Genomic DNA, 14,915 nt, shown 5'->3' with positions numbered 1-14,915 from the left:
AGTACGCATAGGTACCTTGCACTTGGTGCTTGTTAGGGAAACACTCATAGCCAGACCCAGAACACCTCTAAGACAAGATACATTTATTGACAAGATATGAAGTTGTTGGATCCAAGTGTAGGGGCTTCTGTGATAAATTTAGCTCATCTATCTATACAGAACACTAACACTGGTAATGGTAAAAAAACAATCAGAATACTGCATGACAGCATGAAAGCTCATTAATCAACAAACTCTTTTTTTTTTCTGTAGGGTTGGAGGGGGCTAATCTGCCCCTATCTTACAATTAATAATGATAAATCAGATAATTAAACAATTTTTGTGGAAATAATGCCTTCCAAACTTCTCAAACAATGTAAACGTGTTAAATTGTATAAAAATAAAAGATGGAAACAATGGATTTTGCAAAAATCTACAGTCACTTTGCTAGTGCAAATGGAGATAAATTTAATGATTAAATTTAAAGATAGATTAATTTTAATTTAAGGTGAAATCTGGTCCACTATTTCAGTATCTGATTCAGTAAGCAGCAGATATGCTACATGTTTGTATTTCTTTCTGCTTTCCCTCTCTCACCTGCCCAATGATTTAATAGATTAAAGAAGATTTAAAAAAAAAAAAAAAGTATAAAAATTACAAATGCATATCTTAATTTTATCTATACCTAGAAATTTAAATATCTTTCTCCCTGAGGTGTCTTTACAAGGATGAGCCATCAAAGTGCTTTCAATAGCTCAAATAAGACAGTAATCTTCTAAATGCAAGTTTGGAAACATAGCTAATGATGTAAATAAAGATTAGTGTGAAGAAGGTCAGATATGGCAAGGGAATGAGAAATGCATAATGTTTGTTCTGCACCTGCTATAGGTATGCAAATTTGCCATGAGCCACTGGAGGCCTCCTAGCACTGGGAGGTGTCCTCAGTAATGAGAAAGAAGTTGCTTTTTTTCCCATAATCAAAGACAGACATTTTTCTAGTCTTATCCAGTGTCTAATAAACATATTTCAGGACACTGATATTGTGTGAGATTATTCTGAACCTTGGGATTCAAGACCCTCTGAGATTCTTACATGTGGTTCTGATACTACCTAATAATATACAAAGGCAAAGTTATTCAACATTGACAAAATGTCACTATCTGAAATGTTTTGGTACTGAGCAGGCATCAGTCACTAAAGAAAAGTGAATTGTAAGTGCCTGTTGACTAATTTGCAGTATATATAAATAAGTGTTTATCTATAATTTTCATATAAGATATGTAGTGTATATCTATATTTAATTTTACATGATATATTTAAGAGGTATAAGTTAATCATACATTAAAATACCTAAATTAATTTTAAATTATAAAGCCATTAATAATCTCTGAGGAAAACCCTACTCTAAGCAAACTTAAAAACTAAAATGTGTCAGAACATCTGACAATACCATGAGTTTAGATCATATGATTGATGTTATAGATCTTAACAGAGTAAAGAGAGCATTAGCAGATAGAAATGATTTTTCATACCATATGCTAAGATTAAAGAAGCAAATGATAAAATGGACCTTAAATTTAATGATGTCCTCTATCAGTCTAGTCTATTACAGTTCACTACAAACCCCACTGAAGTAAATGAAGAGACACTCACAAGATAAATCCACAAGCCACAAAGGCTTTTAAATGGTATTTTTACTCTTCTTCTCTTAACAGTGATTTAAAATTACATTTTAGTCAATTATTCACAAGATATGTTTGATCAATTTGAATTCTCTTGATTCACTGCATTTTTGTTAACAGATTATTTTTCATAGCTTATTCACTATTTACATGTACTGAGACTACTTTCCTTGTATTTTGTACAGGTAATAATTCACTGTATATATTTAACACTTTAATCATAGAGCCAGTAAGCTGTGATTGGTACATGAATCTTCTTTAATTGGATTAGCATAACTGGTACGCAAGCAGATGTATGGCTGAACTGAAATCACATGAGAACATACTGCTCTGTCAATTTCAAATTGAATTTCTGTGGCTTTGGGAAGAGAACATTTTTTTTTTTCCAAAATTGTACAATAAAATGGATACCAATGTATTTATAGACCTGGTATGCACACAAAAACAGGATTATTCACTCCGAATGAAAAAAAAAAAAAAAAAGTATCTGAAACACTTGATGGAGAGGAACAGGCCATCCCATTACAAACTATGCATATGAAAAGCTAGCTTATATATTTGATATCAAATTCTTCTAAAAGAATTGGATCAATATAAGGTTACCACAGCCAGACATCCAGATGGTGTTGATTTCAGCCAACTAAAATTAGCTGCATTGGTCTTGGCTCACTTATCTATTCCTGTTGTTTAATGTGATTTTCTGGAGAGCTGGATAACAGACAAAATTATACCCCGTTCATTACAGATGTGACTCCATTTTTTTCCAATTAAAGTATATTACAGTGGAAACTCTTTTTTATTGAAAGCATACATAAAATTAAATTTTAACCAGTAGTTACATTTTCTATGACAAAAGCAGTATATCTGCTTTTCAATCAATTTTCAGAATGGACATATTCAATTTTTATTTTATCAATCAAAATCTCAGATGACTTTAACAGAATAACTAATGACCTTTTAATATAACCTGAATATATCAGCCTTGAAGGTTTCAGATATGATTAATTCTCCTTTGTTACTTATTTATTGCTATTTCAGTAGTGCCCCTGTATCTAAGCTACATTATAACAGGGTTATTATATAAACTACGTTGTCACAGCACATGGCAGCTAGAATTCACACAGCCTCTTATTAATAGTCAAATATGTGAAAATGAAATATTTTGCTGTCTTATTTTATAGATAATGGGCCATGCTATGTGATCATAAACTGTGCATCTACAATATATGTGAATGATAGGAAATAGTCTCAAGGAAAAAAAAAAAAAAAAAAAAAAAAAAAGCTTACTGATGTTAAATATGCCCGAATGAAAATACCTATAACTTAAATTAATAGGTGTGACTTATTATTTAGTGATTATTAGTGTATAATGCAGTTTTAAGTCCTCTATTGAGGCAAGCTGAAAGATATTTCTGAAGCACAGTGATCACAGGTTTTTTAACTCACAGATCTATATTTATTTCCAGATGTACTAGGTCATCAGAATCAAAGGCAAAAAGGCAGAACTGAAATTTTTTGAAGTTCAAAGTGCATGTGTATTGACTCAGAAAGGTCTTTGTCAGTTAATCTGTATGTCTCTCTATTGCGATCTGAACTGTAATTTGTTAGAAGTATTTCTTGATACTTGTCACACATCTTCTTAAGCAATATCATAAGTAGACAAAAGTGACAGGAGTTTTGTCAAAATGCCTTCTGGAAGTTCCCTGACAGAAAGCAAGCTTGCTAGCAAAGACAAATATGAAGGTGTAGTCTTTGCTTAATTTTGTTTTGTATGGAAAAAAATATTATTATACACTATAAAATAGAGTGTTCACAGGCTTTTGTTTTGATGGAAGAATTTACACTGTTACTGTCTTGGAATTTTTTTTGTTAAAGTTGGCAAACAACTTCTAAAAAAAAAAAAAAAGCGAGGCAGTTCAAATCTTGTTGTTAATTGGACAAAATGCTACCATTTTTGACATTAAGCATATGTGGGGAAGACATTCAAATTTTCATTAAATTTCATTTTACATTAAAAGTAAAGACTGACCAAGTGAATTAGTTGCAGCCATATACATCAGGATTGAATTACAAATTTAATATAACTTGTAGACTACAGTGGAGTCCACTCAGTTGTGTTCACCTCATACTGTAGTTATATTAGCTGCATGTTCTGTGTACATTTATTTTATTATTCTGTAAATTCAACTTAGAAAGTGAACACAAAATTCAGAATGAGCTTAATGTAGCAAAAATCCATTTGTGAAGGCAATTCTTTCAAGTATTACAATCTGATATGACCAATTAATTCTGTGTCTATTATTTAAGTTAGAAATTCAAACTATACACTGTATGTATCCTAGTAGATAACAATGTAATCAAAATGCTGAAGCTGATGACACCAAGGTCATGATTGTAAATGAGATGTTGTATATCAGTATATCTGTCCCTAAAAGAAAAAATAAGACAATTTTTCAGTCCTAGCACAGTGACTACAGAGTAGGGTGAAGAAGTGTACACATATCTGGGGTTGTCTGGAGCTGAAATGAGAGGGGCATTGTCCTTTACCTTCATCAGTATTTTTAACATATAAGGTTTTCTTCCGTATTGGAAAGCGATTATAAATGAATTTCTATAACTAGTCTGTCTTGAAGTTCATTTTTCTGTATTCTCTGAGTGCACAGTTGACACATGGTGGCAAATATTACCCTCTGTTACACTTCAGTGGAATTCTGTCTATTTTCCCCAGTGCCCAATTTACAGTGGAGAAGTAGCTTATAGCAATCACCTTCCTCCAAGTGTTCTGTTTATCATTTCTCTGTTTCTGTGCTTGATAGCTTCTCTGTGAGGAGTCGCAAGACATTTCCATTTTCTTTCATGTGTATTTTCCTGCTATTTCATTATCATCTGCTAAATAGCATTGCAGCACATACTTAAAGGAATTGTCTGGGATAACAAGCACCACACAACTGAGAATGTGCTGAGATGGCTGCATATGCACCAACTATATAATTGCTTCATTTTTATCTTATCTTCCTCTGGGTTTGTTTTCCTCTCTTTTTGTATCTGGTTACCATAGCTCTAGTTTTGGAAATAACTTCTTTTTTAATTAGGGCATTCCTGAAGTATCTGTATCTTGAAAAAGGCATTGAGGGGATTCTATCTCTCTCTTGCCACTAGGAGCTGTGTCTTCTTCCCTCAGTGCCCACTTGCCATCTGCATTCAGGCAACTGCATCTATATCTCTGACAAAATTAGCTGTTCTCCACAGGTAAAAGGCTTGAATTTAAAGTCTGTTTCCTCACACCTTTTATCACCACACAAGTACAGGCAGAACAAGTACTCACAAAGGCCAGTTTTCAGTCCAAAATACTAGTCTCAGGAAGATCAAGGAAAGTCCTATCTCCTGAGCAATTCAACCTTTTTTGTGCACAGTTATAATCTTACTCAGGTTTTCTTTAGCTAAAAGTCTTACTTTTTTCCATTTGTTCTCAGTCAGCTTTCATGGTAAGGAATTACTTTTCTCATTATAATCACTAGCTTTTCTTCATAAGATACTGAACAGCTCAGAAATGACTTTGAGTATGCCCTTCCCCCATTTCACCAATCAGTTGGCATGGTGACACAACAGCTGCTACAAATCACAGGAAAGCTGCTTAACAGGGACATTTCAGAGAAAAGTTAATGCTGAAGAAACCACTAAATTTGCAATCATAGCATTTGTTCTTTAGGCCACTGTGTTCTTATGACAGCAGATAAGGGAAAAATATTTTGGAAGTGTTGCAACTGATGTATTAACAAGCTTGTGTTGAGAAACAAGCCATGATGTGATCCAACACATTTACATTCTGTTGTTTCATGGATTCATGATGATCAGAGATGAAGCCTACACAGGTCAGCACCACACAGACCCAGAGACACTGAGGTGCAGCTGATGCTGTTGCCTCAGCTTTGAACGTCTCTTTCTCTGTGTCCTTGCACACATTATCGCATCCCCAACAATCAAAAATGTGGAAGTTTAAGCCTGTTGCATAAAATCATAATATTCATTCTTCCTAAGGTGGTCCCAGCTCTGGAAATTGTTTGGTGACCAAACGATGAATCAAGTCATAATGTGTCTAACAATAATGTATGCCAGAACAAGAGCTAGGTCCATTCTCTTCTTCCCATCCTCCTCAGGAGTAGATAGACGTAGGCCAAAAAGCACTAAAATCTTTCTCATTCTGTATTGTTTGGGATTTAAGGACGGTATGTTTGCCAGATAACTGCCTTTCCAGACCTTATACCGTTTTTAATAGTGCACTTTATTTGAAGAACTGTTTTCATACACCTCCTGAGTCCGATTTGGAAATTCCTAGTGGCATCTGAGGATCAGAGACAATTCTATCCATTCTTTTTGCTAGATTTCTTTTTCCTGGTATTCTGCTTTTTCGAACTGTCACTTTTTTCCTGATTTTTGTTAACAACCATGAAGAGATCTAAAAGATCCTTTCCCCAGATGCCTCCCTTCCCCTGTCAGCAGACATTTCTATATTTTTTTTTTATTGACTATTTGCATTTGCAGCTAGAACTTAACAAATCTTCAGAAATTAAACTGAAATTCCCTAATCTTCTGTTTTAAAAAGAGGTGAGTGTCTACTTTTAAAATTACTAATGTTCCTTTGAATTGATTTGTGCTTGAATTTGATCGTGTATATGCTACTTTTCTGTGTAGAACACACCTTCTTGCAAATGAACAGTATTCACATTAAAATGAGATTTACAATAGAAATGCTGACATAGTGCAGCAGAAAAGTTAATGCTATTGAAATTATGCAGGGTTAAATAACCAGAAAGCAAGACTTGAAAAACCGAATCAGGTGCAATACATTCTCTCATACATATTATGTTCTTCTTACAACTCTGACACTCTCCTTTTGCAGTGATGAGATCCCGATGGGTTTAACTTATATTTTTTGGAAATGTTATACCACATGCTGAGAAACATGTTTCCAAACTCAGATACTTAGCAAAACAGAGAGTAGTTAAAACTAGACAATGATACCATTGTTCAGCATGACTGAGAGTTTCAATCCTGACCTTTCTCTCACATCTCCAACTTTTTTTTTTTTTTAAGAATTTAGTATTTATATCAGCAATATTCCATGCTTTTCAGGAGTAGATTGAAAAGTATTCCAGGAAAGGTTTGTCTTCATAGCAGAGGAGATGCAAAGTGAACTGACCAAGGCTATTCAAGATACAATTGGCAGACACAGAAATGGAACCACTAATGGAACACTATAAGCGATACTAGTTCTTTTATCCCAAAAATGTTCAAATGGTGAAAGCACCAATATGAATAGATTTTAATTTGGCTTTTACTGCTGTTATATATACATATATATACATATATTCTTGGAATGTTGTATATAGCATACATATTCATGGAGGACAGAGTCAACCGAGTAATGCTTTCCAAAAAGGGATTTTTATCTCTTTTTTCTTTCTTTCCTTCTTATTAAAAGCACCTTATCTGGGAAGAGTGTCTGATAGTTCCACCATTGCTGATGTTGATTCAACAAGTAAAAATGGAAACAGAATACATATAAAATTTGTTCCAGCTTTAGAGAACACAAATATGTACTGCATGTTAGGAGAATTCTTGTGTTATTTTGCTTCTAACTTGAAGTTTCCACAATGTCCACTGGGAAAAACTGAACTGGCGTTTTTGAGACATTGAGCATAAGTACCGTGGCTTCACTGTGAAAACCATGATCAAACCAGACAAATCCATCAGATCCCAGGCCCACATGTATTGACTAGACATAGGAGTTGGTTTCTAGCCTCCTAGCATTCAACAGGAATTCTAACAAGAACTACAGCTACTTTAAAATATATATATGTATATTCACAAAGTGAAACAAAGTGAATAATATCTGTCTTCTGACTTCATTTTCAGTTCATCTCAGAGCAGTTTATAAAGGAGTTGAGAAGCATGATCCATTTTAAAGGTGTCACCCATAGTTAAAATATTCAAAATCATCCGGCTGGACAGCAAGATACCTATTTCCCTGACTGACCCTATATAGAATCATAGAATGGCATGGGTTGGAAGAGATCTCAAAGATGATCTCGTTCCAGCCCCTCTGCCATAGGCACGGATGCCACCCACTAGATCATGTTGCTCAGGGACTCATCTAACCTGGTTTTGAACGCCTCCAGGGATGGGGCATCCACAACCTCTGTGGGAAACCTTTTCCAGTGCCTCACCACCCTCTGAGTGAAGAATTTCCTCCTAACCTCAAATCTAAATCTCCTCTCTTTTAGTTTAAAACGATTCCCCTTGTCCTGTCATTATCTGATTGAGCAAAGAGTCACTCTCCACCTTTTTTTATAAGTCCATTTTAAGTACTGAAAGGTTACAATGAAGTCACCCCAGAGCCTTCTCTTCTTTGGGCTGAACAACCTAAGCTCTCTCAGCCTTTCTTCATAGGAGAGGTGTTCCAGCCCCTTGATCATCTTTGAGGCCCTCCTCTGGACCCACTCTAACAGATCAATGTCCTTCTTGTGCTGGGGGCTCCAGACTTGTACACAGCACTCCAAGCGGGGCCTCACAAGGGCAAAGTAGAAGAAGACAATAACCTCCCTTGTAATCTAGCCCAGTCACTGATCAATCTACAGTGTATGACAGGGAAATAAAACCAGCAATAAGCAAACACAAAAATCTGTAACAGTTGTTTTTGGAATGTTTTTCCATTATCGGAATGCCTATGAAATATCTGACAAAGAGTAAGTAAATGGTAAAGTGTGACTGCTATCTATTTATTAGCATGATACTCTGCCTCCTTGGGCAGTTCCTGTAGTGCAATGTAGACTACTGTCCACTGGTATTGGGAGAGTCTGTAGTTTAGGTGCATGTGTGTGGGCAGGTTATGTTTAGCTATAACTGCATAGCTTTGAGAAAGAGAAAAGATCATCCCATTTTATTTTATTTAAGAATGTCTACTTTTAGAGTCCTTGAAAATGTTGAAATGTTTGGAATAGCTTACTCTCCAGAAAAATACAAAGTTTGTTGTTATCTAATGCAATTCTTACAATTAACATTTTTAGTGTCATTATTATTGCTATGTAAAGTTTATGTTTCAGAGAGTTATGGCCTATTTTTATGCTTGCTGTTGATCAATCAAAGTTTGAATAGCTTCTGCTGCTCTGAGAAAAGCTTAAACTGGTGAGAGCAGGAAGGTGAATGATGCAAACAGAGGAAGGAAGCTGCATTAACAAAGGCTAAAGGAGGATAGAAACTCAATGCTTAGGCTATAATGAATATTTTCCTCCATCTGATTGGTCTTCTTGTTTTCTGTGCTGGCAGTTTGCAATTCCAGGTAAGGTTATGTGAAAAACTGAAATTATCTTCTTAAATTAAAATACTCACTGAGGTAGCAATAAATTCTTTCCTAGAGTTATAATTAACAATTAAACAGATTTTTTACTCTTCAAAATCTCTGAATGTTGCTGACTAATCTTCATGGTATTTCAATGACTTGTGCTAGAAAGCAGAATATAATTGATACTTCTCAGATGAAGGAGAAGAGGAAGGAAGTTCAAGTCAAACAGAAAGACAGTAAATGAATGAAGCTCCACAGGAACCTTTTAAGAATGATGATTATATAAACATGTCTTTTCGATATAAAGTTGTCTGCAGTTTATTTGGTATTAACTATCTTTCTTTGAAAAGCACATATAGGATCTGGAATACTGAAAGTCAAGGTGGTATTAGTCAGATTTTCTGGTCAAAATTCAGATTTTATCTGCATAGACTATGTCTTGACTAAGTTATTTTTGTATCTCATTTTTGCTATCCATATATCTGAAAAAAAAAAAAAAATTCTTTTAAAGGGGAAGAATTTAAAGAAGAAGAAGCTATGATAATTAATTCTTTAACATCTATTCCAGACTTGGGAAAGTGTATTTCCCATTTTTTTACTTAGAAATATTATCGGAAGACCGTGCATATATTAATTTACGCTCTATCTCATCTTTCAGTTGACATTTTCTTCTTAGTGAGTCTCCTAACATCAAAATCTCAGTACTTCAGGTAATGAAGATGTGAAAAGTTCACCTAAAGTAGAGCTATTTTATAAGGTGTCTCACCTCCCAGCACCCTCAGAAAACTATGGCAGAAGCCTTTTGTAGTCCAAAATAGCTTATATGTTGGTATCCATTTGCTGGATGAAGCAGCAGTAGAGTCTGTTTCGTCTCCCTTTGTATCACCAAGAGCTCTCACTTTTCACTTCCCAGCATATTTTTTTTTCTGATTTGCTTGAAAAAAAAAAAAAAAAAAAGGTAGCCCATGTATAAGAATAATCTGACTAGCAAGTGTATCAATGATTGTGAAATGATCCTTCAAAATATTTAGCTGCAGTAATTAGATTACTTGTGACCAAAATTGCAAAACTGGTCACCACTATCTCTAAGATTTAGACAAAGGCACAAATCCATAAGTCTTTCATCTCTACTCATTCAAGCTTCTGCACAAGCTTGCCTGCCATTTTCAGATATCCATGCTGTAGAAGGAACACTAGCTGACATACCTCCTTATAGATGGTTTCAACTTCAAACTGGTAAGCCTCCTTAGTAAGAATTAAATATTTTGTGTCTGAGTGTTCTTGTGTTTTGATTTCACAGCAAAAACCAAGGGGGATGAAGCTGGTAATCTCTCCTGTGTGTCAATAATAAACCATTTTCATTTTAATCTCTAAATCAGTTATTTTACTTAGCTTCTTTAGCTCTCTTTTTCCCAGCTGTGCTGTGACTGAATGACAGTGTGACACCTTGTAGAATGTCTGCCCAATTATGAATTCTGTTTTGTAATTGCAATAACCTCAGTGGATTAAATCACCCTTTCTTTGTGAAAAATTGCAACACATTGTGGAGATACAGTCTCAAAGAAATCAAATCCTATCAACACTGAATAGCTCTTTCCAGCTTGAATTACAGTGTTATTTCCAGTAGGGCTTTTGATTGCAATGGATTTTGGAAAGAAAACTAAAACAAGCCTGGCCTGTCAGGCCACACCCAAAGTCCTCCATATTCTGCTGCAGCCTATGATGTGGAGAACTGATTTACATCACTTGCCAAGAAAGCATGGAAGCTCTGCCTGTTAGCCTGCAACATGATTTGGAAATACTTTGAACAAACAAATGCTGTACATGAGCATTAAAAATTAAATACTTCATAAGATTTCAGCATGGTGATAAAGACAAAGCTGTAAATGACTGTTAGCAGCTTTTTCAGCTCTTGGTTCTGTGAAAACAAAGATTTTGCAGTAACAGGCACCTTTAAAAAAACTTGGGTACAAGAAGCAGTCTAACTGCACAGCACGAATTCCTCCCTGTTGAGTAAGTCAATGTGCTGACTATAGGTCAGCTGAGGCTCTGGAGTAACTAAGAGACTAGACATGTGGTTGTTGCACTCCATTAATGAAGGTATTTATTTACAGAGTATACTGATGTCAGACTGCATGGCACAATGATCTGACTGAACCGGGCTTTCCTACCAGAATATCTTCCACCTCACATTCAACCATGTTTAGTCACAGTAAGTCAAGAAAATAACTGGAGAAAAATCACTCATGTAGCTATGAAGTTAGAATAGAACCATAGAATCAAAGAATATTCTGACTAAGAAGGCACCCAGAAGGATCATCAAGTCTAACTCCTGTCTCCACATAGGAACATCCAAACATCAAAACCTACGTCTGAGAGCCTTGTCCAAAAACTTACTGAACTCCAGCGGGCTCTGTGCCATGACCATTTCCTTAAGGATCCTGTTCCATTGCCTGGCTACCCTCTCCATGAAGAACCTTTTCCCAATACCCGGTATAAACTTTCTCTGATTGCAGCTTCATGCTATTCCCTCAGGTCTTATCACTGGTAACCAGACAAAAGAAATCAGTGCCTCTGTCTCTGCTGCCCCTCACAAGGAAGCTGAAGGCCCTCATGAGGCCTTCCCTCAGTCTCCTATGGGCTCAACAAACCAAGGGAACTCAGCTGTTCCTCTTATGTCTCTCCCTTTAGACCCTTCACTATGTATGTTGCCCATTCAACTAGTTTTATGTCCTTCTTATATTGTGGCACCCAAGAGTAGACACTGAATTTGAAGTAAGGCTGCACCAGCACAGAGCATAGCAGGACAATCACTTCTCTACCAACTAGCAGTGCTGTGCCTCATGCACCCTAGAATATTGTTGTCCCTCCTGGCTGCCAAGACAACTGCTGATGTATCTTCACACTTACAATTGTCCAGGATTCCCAGCTTATTGTCCTCCAGTTTGTACATATACCCAGGGTTGCCACATCCCAAGTGCAGAATTGTTTTTTTTTAAGCTCCATGCAGTTCAATATATGATTTTCTTTTCTGCACTAAACTCCATTTGTGAAACAGTATGATGTCAGCTATAGGATAGTTTCAGACACTAATTAGTTGTTCCAAGATATAGTCAGGCTGTGTTTTTTTTTCTGCTGAGTTCAGTGAGCTTTGGATTCCATCCCACATCAGCAATTTGGGTCTCTTAGTATGAAAATTGAATTAATTCCAAAAGCAGTGTTAAAAATAAGAGGATTTAATGGCTGTCAAGACTGTATACAAAGATGTAAAATAGCCAAAGCACAGGTAGAAAGATGGTAACCATCTGGATAATTTTCATGTGTTAATTACATGTCCTTCTGGTTAGGGACTCAGCATTTCATTTTTGCAGAGTTTACAGCCAGGAACAAGACACCTGAGCAAAACTCACACTGCATGCTTTTCAAAGGTCTAGAGCTCTTTTATGTGTTCTCTAGTTCAATACCTTTGCTTGTTGAAACAATGACAAAAACAGCCTTTGTGAGACTTTGGCTCACTATTTCTGCATCAAGTTACAGTGTTCCACAAAGGGATCAGCATTGCTTTCATGTTTTAGCCAAAGCTAAACTTGCCAGTTCAGTTGCTCCAGAGTTCATGCTTGTTGATCTGATAACCTAAGGAAACAGGCTGCCAGAAGACCTGTTTACCATTTATTTTATTTTGTTTTGTTTTTGTTTCCAGGTTGCTGGGCAAAACTCAATGCAAAAGCCACTTTAACACTGGTCAGTGAATGTCTCTAACGTTCACATATGCGGGCACTAGGCATTTGTGAAGTTACTGATTATAAGCTTCAGCTCATTGCAAAACTTCCTGTGCCCAGTATCCATGGTATGCCAGGTATATATTAATATCACTGTTAATTGGTCTCCCTGGCAGTCTGCTCCAGTCTCAAGGTCAAGGTCTCTGGGATGTATTCAGCTCAGGTTGTCCCATGCTGGACTGAAGTTACAGCACAGGACTGCAAAAAACTCCTATCTCAGCACATATTCTTGAATGAATGATAAGTATACACAGATTTCTGTGATGTCAAGGGAAGGACATCTATAGATTTATAGATTGCTGGAATGATGGGGTACCTTTTAGAAAGCTAATGGCTCCACAACTGCAACTGAAAGGTAGCAAACCACAAGCCTTAATTAATCTCATTAATCCAAAGCACTACTTGTAGAAATTCAGTCTTCGGAAACTTAAAGACTTTGCCTTGGCTAAGGTTGATCATGAAGGTTAGATTTCTGGATCTCATACTGCTGATTGCACATTCTCTAAAGTTACTAGTTGTACATTTGAGCTTTTTTGATCAGACGCTTGGGCACTGTGAGCTCATTATCTGTTCAATATTGGTATGGCAGAACAAGGTTCAGAGAGGCAGTGGACCCAGCATTTTCTGTTGTGACCAAAGCACTTTTTACTGTAGAATCACTGCAATATCATGTTTGTCTTCACGTCCCAATAGCGTGCTTCAATATTATTCTAATGTAAATCAGACTGTATAGGACTAGTGTCTTTTATCTTTTTTTTTTTTTTTTTTTAATTTTTAAGTCTTTTTATCATATGTTTCGGTAATTGTAAGATATACAGTTGTCATCCTCCTGATATATTAGTCTGTATTAAAGCTTTGTATAGTGCAAGGCTTAGCATGTGGTGAGGGGAAATTGATCACATGGGCTGTCATGGACAGTGAAAGGTATGAAAAGCTAACTTAGCAGTGGATTACAAAAACAAACAAACAAAAAAACATGAAGAGCGTGAAGAGCATGTAAAAGCAGAGAGACTTTGAAAACATTTGTTTTGGGTATAATAACCAGTATATCTTGTTAATAGGCACAGGAGAAAAGTGGCATTAAAATTTCTGGCATATAGTCAGAAAGACTTAATCATACTTTAAGAAAGATGAAAATAAAATCAGACATCAAAATATTTTTTGGTAAGTGCAGAAGTATGTAATAAAGGAAAAATACAGTTAAATTTAATAATCAATTATCTGTTTCTCTTCTATTTTTATGGGTCCTTTAACTTGGGATATTAAAAGAGTCTAGAGAATCAGGCATGTATTGTTAAGTTATGCAGACAAATGACTAAGCCCTGGACTCAGTTTTGGGTAACCGAACAGACCTTGGAAAACTACCAAGCATGACATAAAAAACTGCTGAACCTAACAAATAACACAGTGTGAAGAGTACAAAAGATACAGATAGTGCTGTTAGGAATGTCTGCTAGATTTTACAGGTTTTTAATGGAGCTTATTTTAGAGAAAGCCCTACTCTACAACTATTTGCAGTGGAGCACCAGGGACCTGTTAGAAAGGCAGTCTGCAATGCAAGCAGGGAACTGTATCAGTTACACCAAGATTGTCTGGGAAATGCTATCAGAAATACTCAAGTTGTATGCTGATGTAGAAAAAATAACTTCTCTGGGGAAAAAATAACTAGGGGCAAGTTGTTTAGTTAGGAGGAACCAAGGGCAGAGAGGGAGAGATCATGGTAGGTGGGGAGAAGAACCAGCATGGGGAACTGGTGGGAAGGGCCTGAAAAAGGGGTCTATGGAATTTGTATGAAAGGCTGTGTCCATGCTGTGTTTTTAAGAATGTGTGTATGTCTACATGCCCAGAATAGGCCTTGCTGCCAGCTAGTCATGGGGACAGACACACAGCGGTCTCTCAGCCTACAGGCTGGGATGGGAGAGGGTGGGAACTGTTCCCGGGGTCTGGTAGGCCAGGAAGAAGGAAGGAGACTCCTCTTCATCCTGAAGCCCAGTGCTTTTAGCTAACCAGAATTCACACAGAATTTCAAGAGACTGAGAATTCACTGAAAAAGTTTCAAAAATTTCCATACAAAGCCACTTGCGCTATTTATATTTAACAGCATTAGGAAAAAAAAAAAAAAAAAAAAAAGTC

At 36.2% G+C, this 14,915-nt stretch overlaps 1 protein-coding gene across 5 annotated transcripts in view; it reads right to left on the bottom strand.

The window, feature by feature from the left end:
- Window positions 1–14,915, bottom strand: part of BRINP3 (BMP/retinoic acid inducible neural specific 3) — a 199,492-nt gene that overhangs the window by 100,198 nt on the left and 84,379 nt on the right. The gene's annotated exons all lie outside the window — the stretch shown is intronic.

Source organism: Anas platyrhynchos, chromosome 8 (genome assembly GCF_047663525.1).
Source record: "Anas platyrhynchos isolate ZD024472 breed Pekin duck chromosome 8, IASCAAS_PekinDuck_T2T, whole genome shotgun sequence".
Classification (NCBI taxonomy): Eukaryota; Metazoa; Chordata; class Aves; order Anseriformes; family Anatidae; genus Anas; species Anas platyrhynchos.
This window is presented reverse-complemented; position numbering and strand designations above follow the sequence as displayed.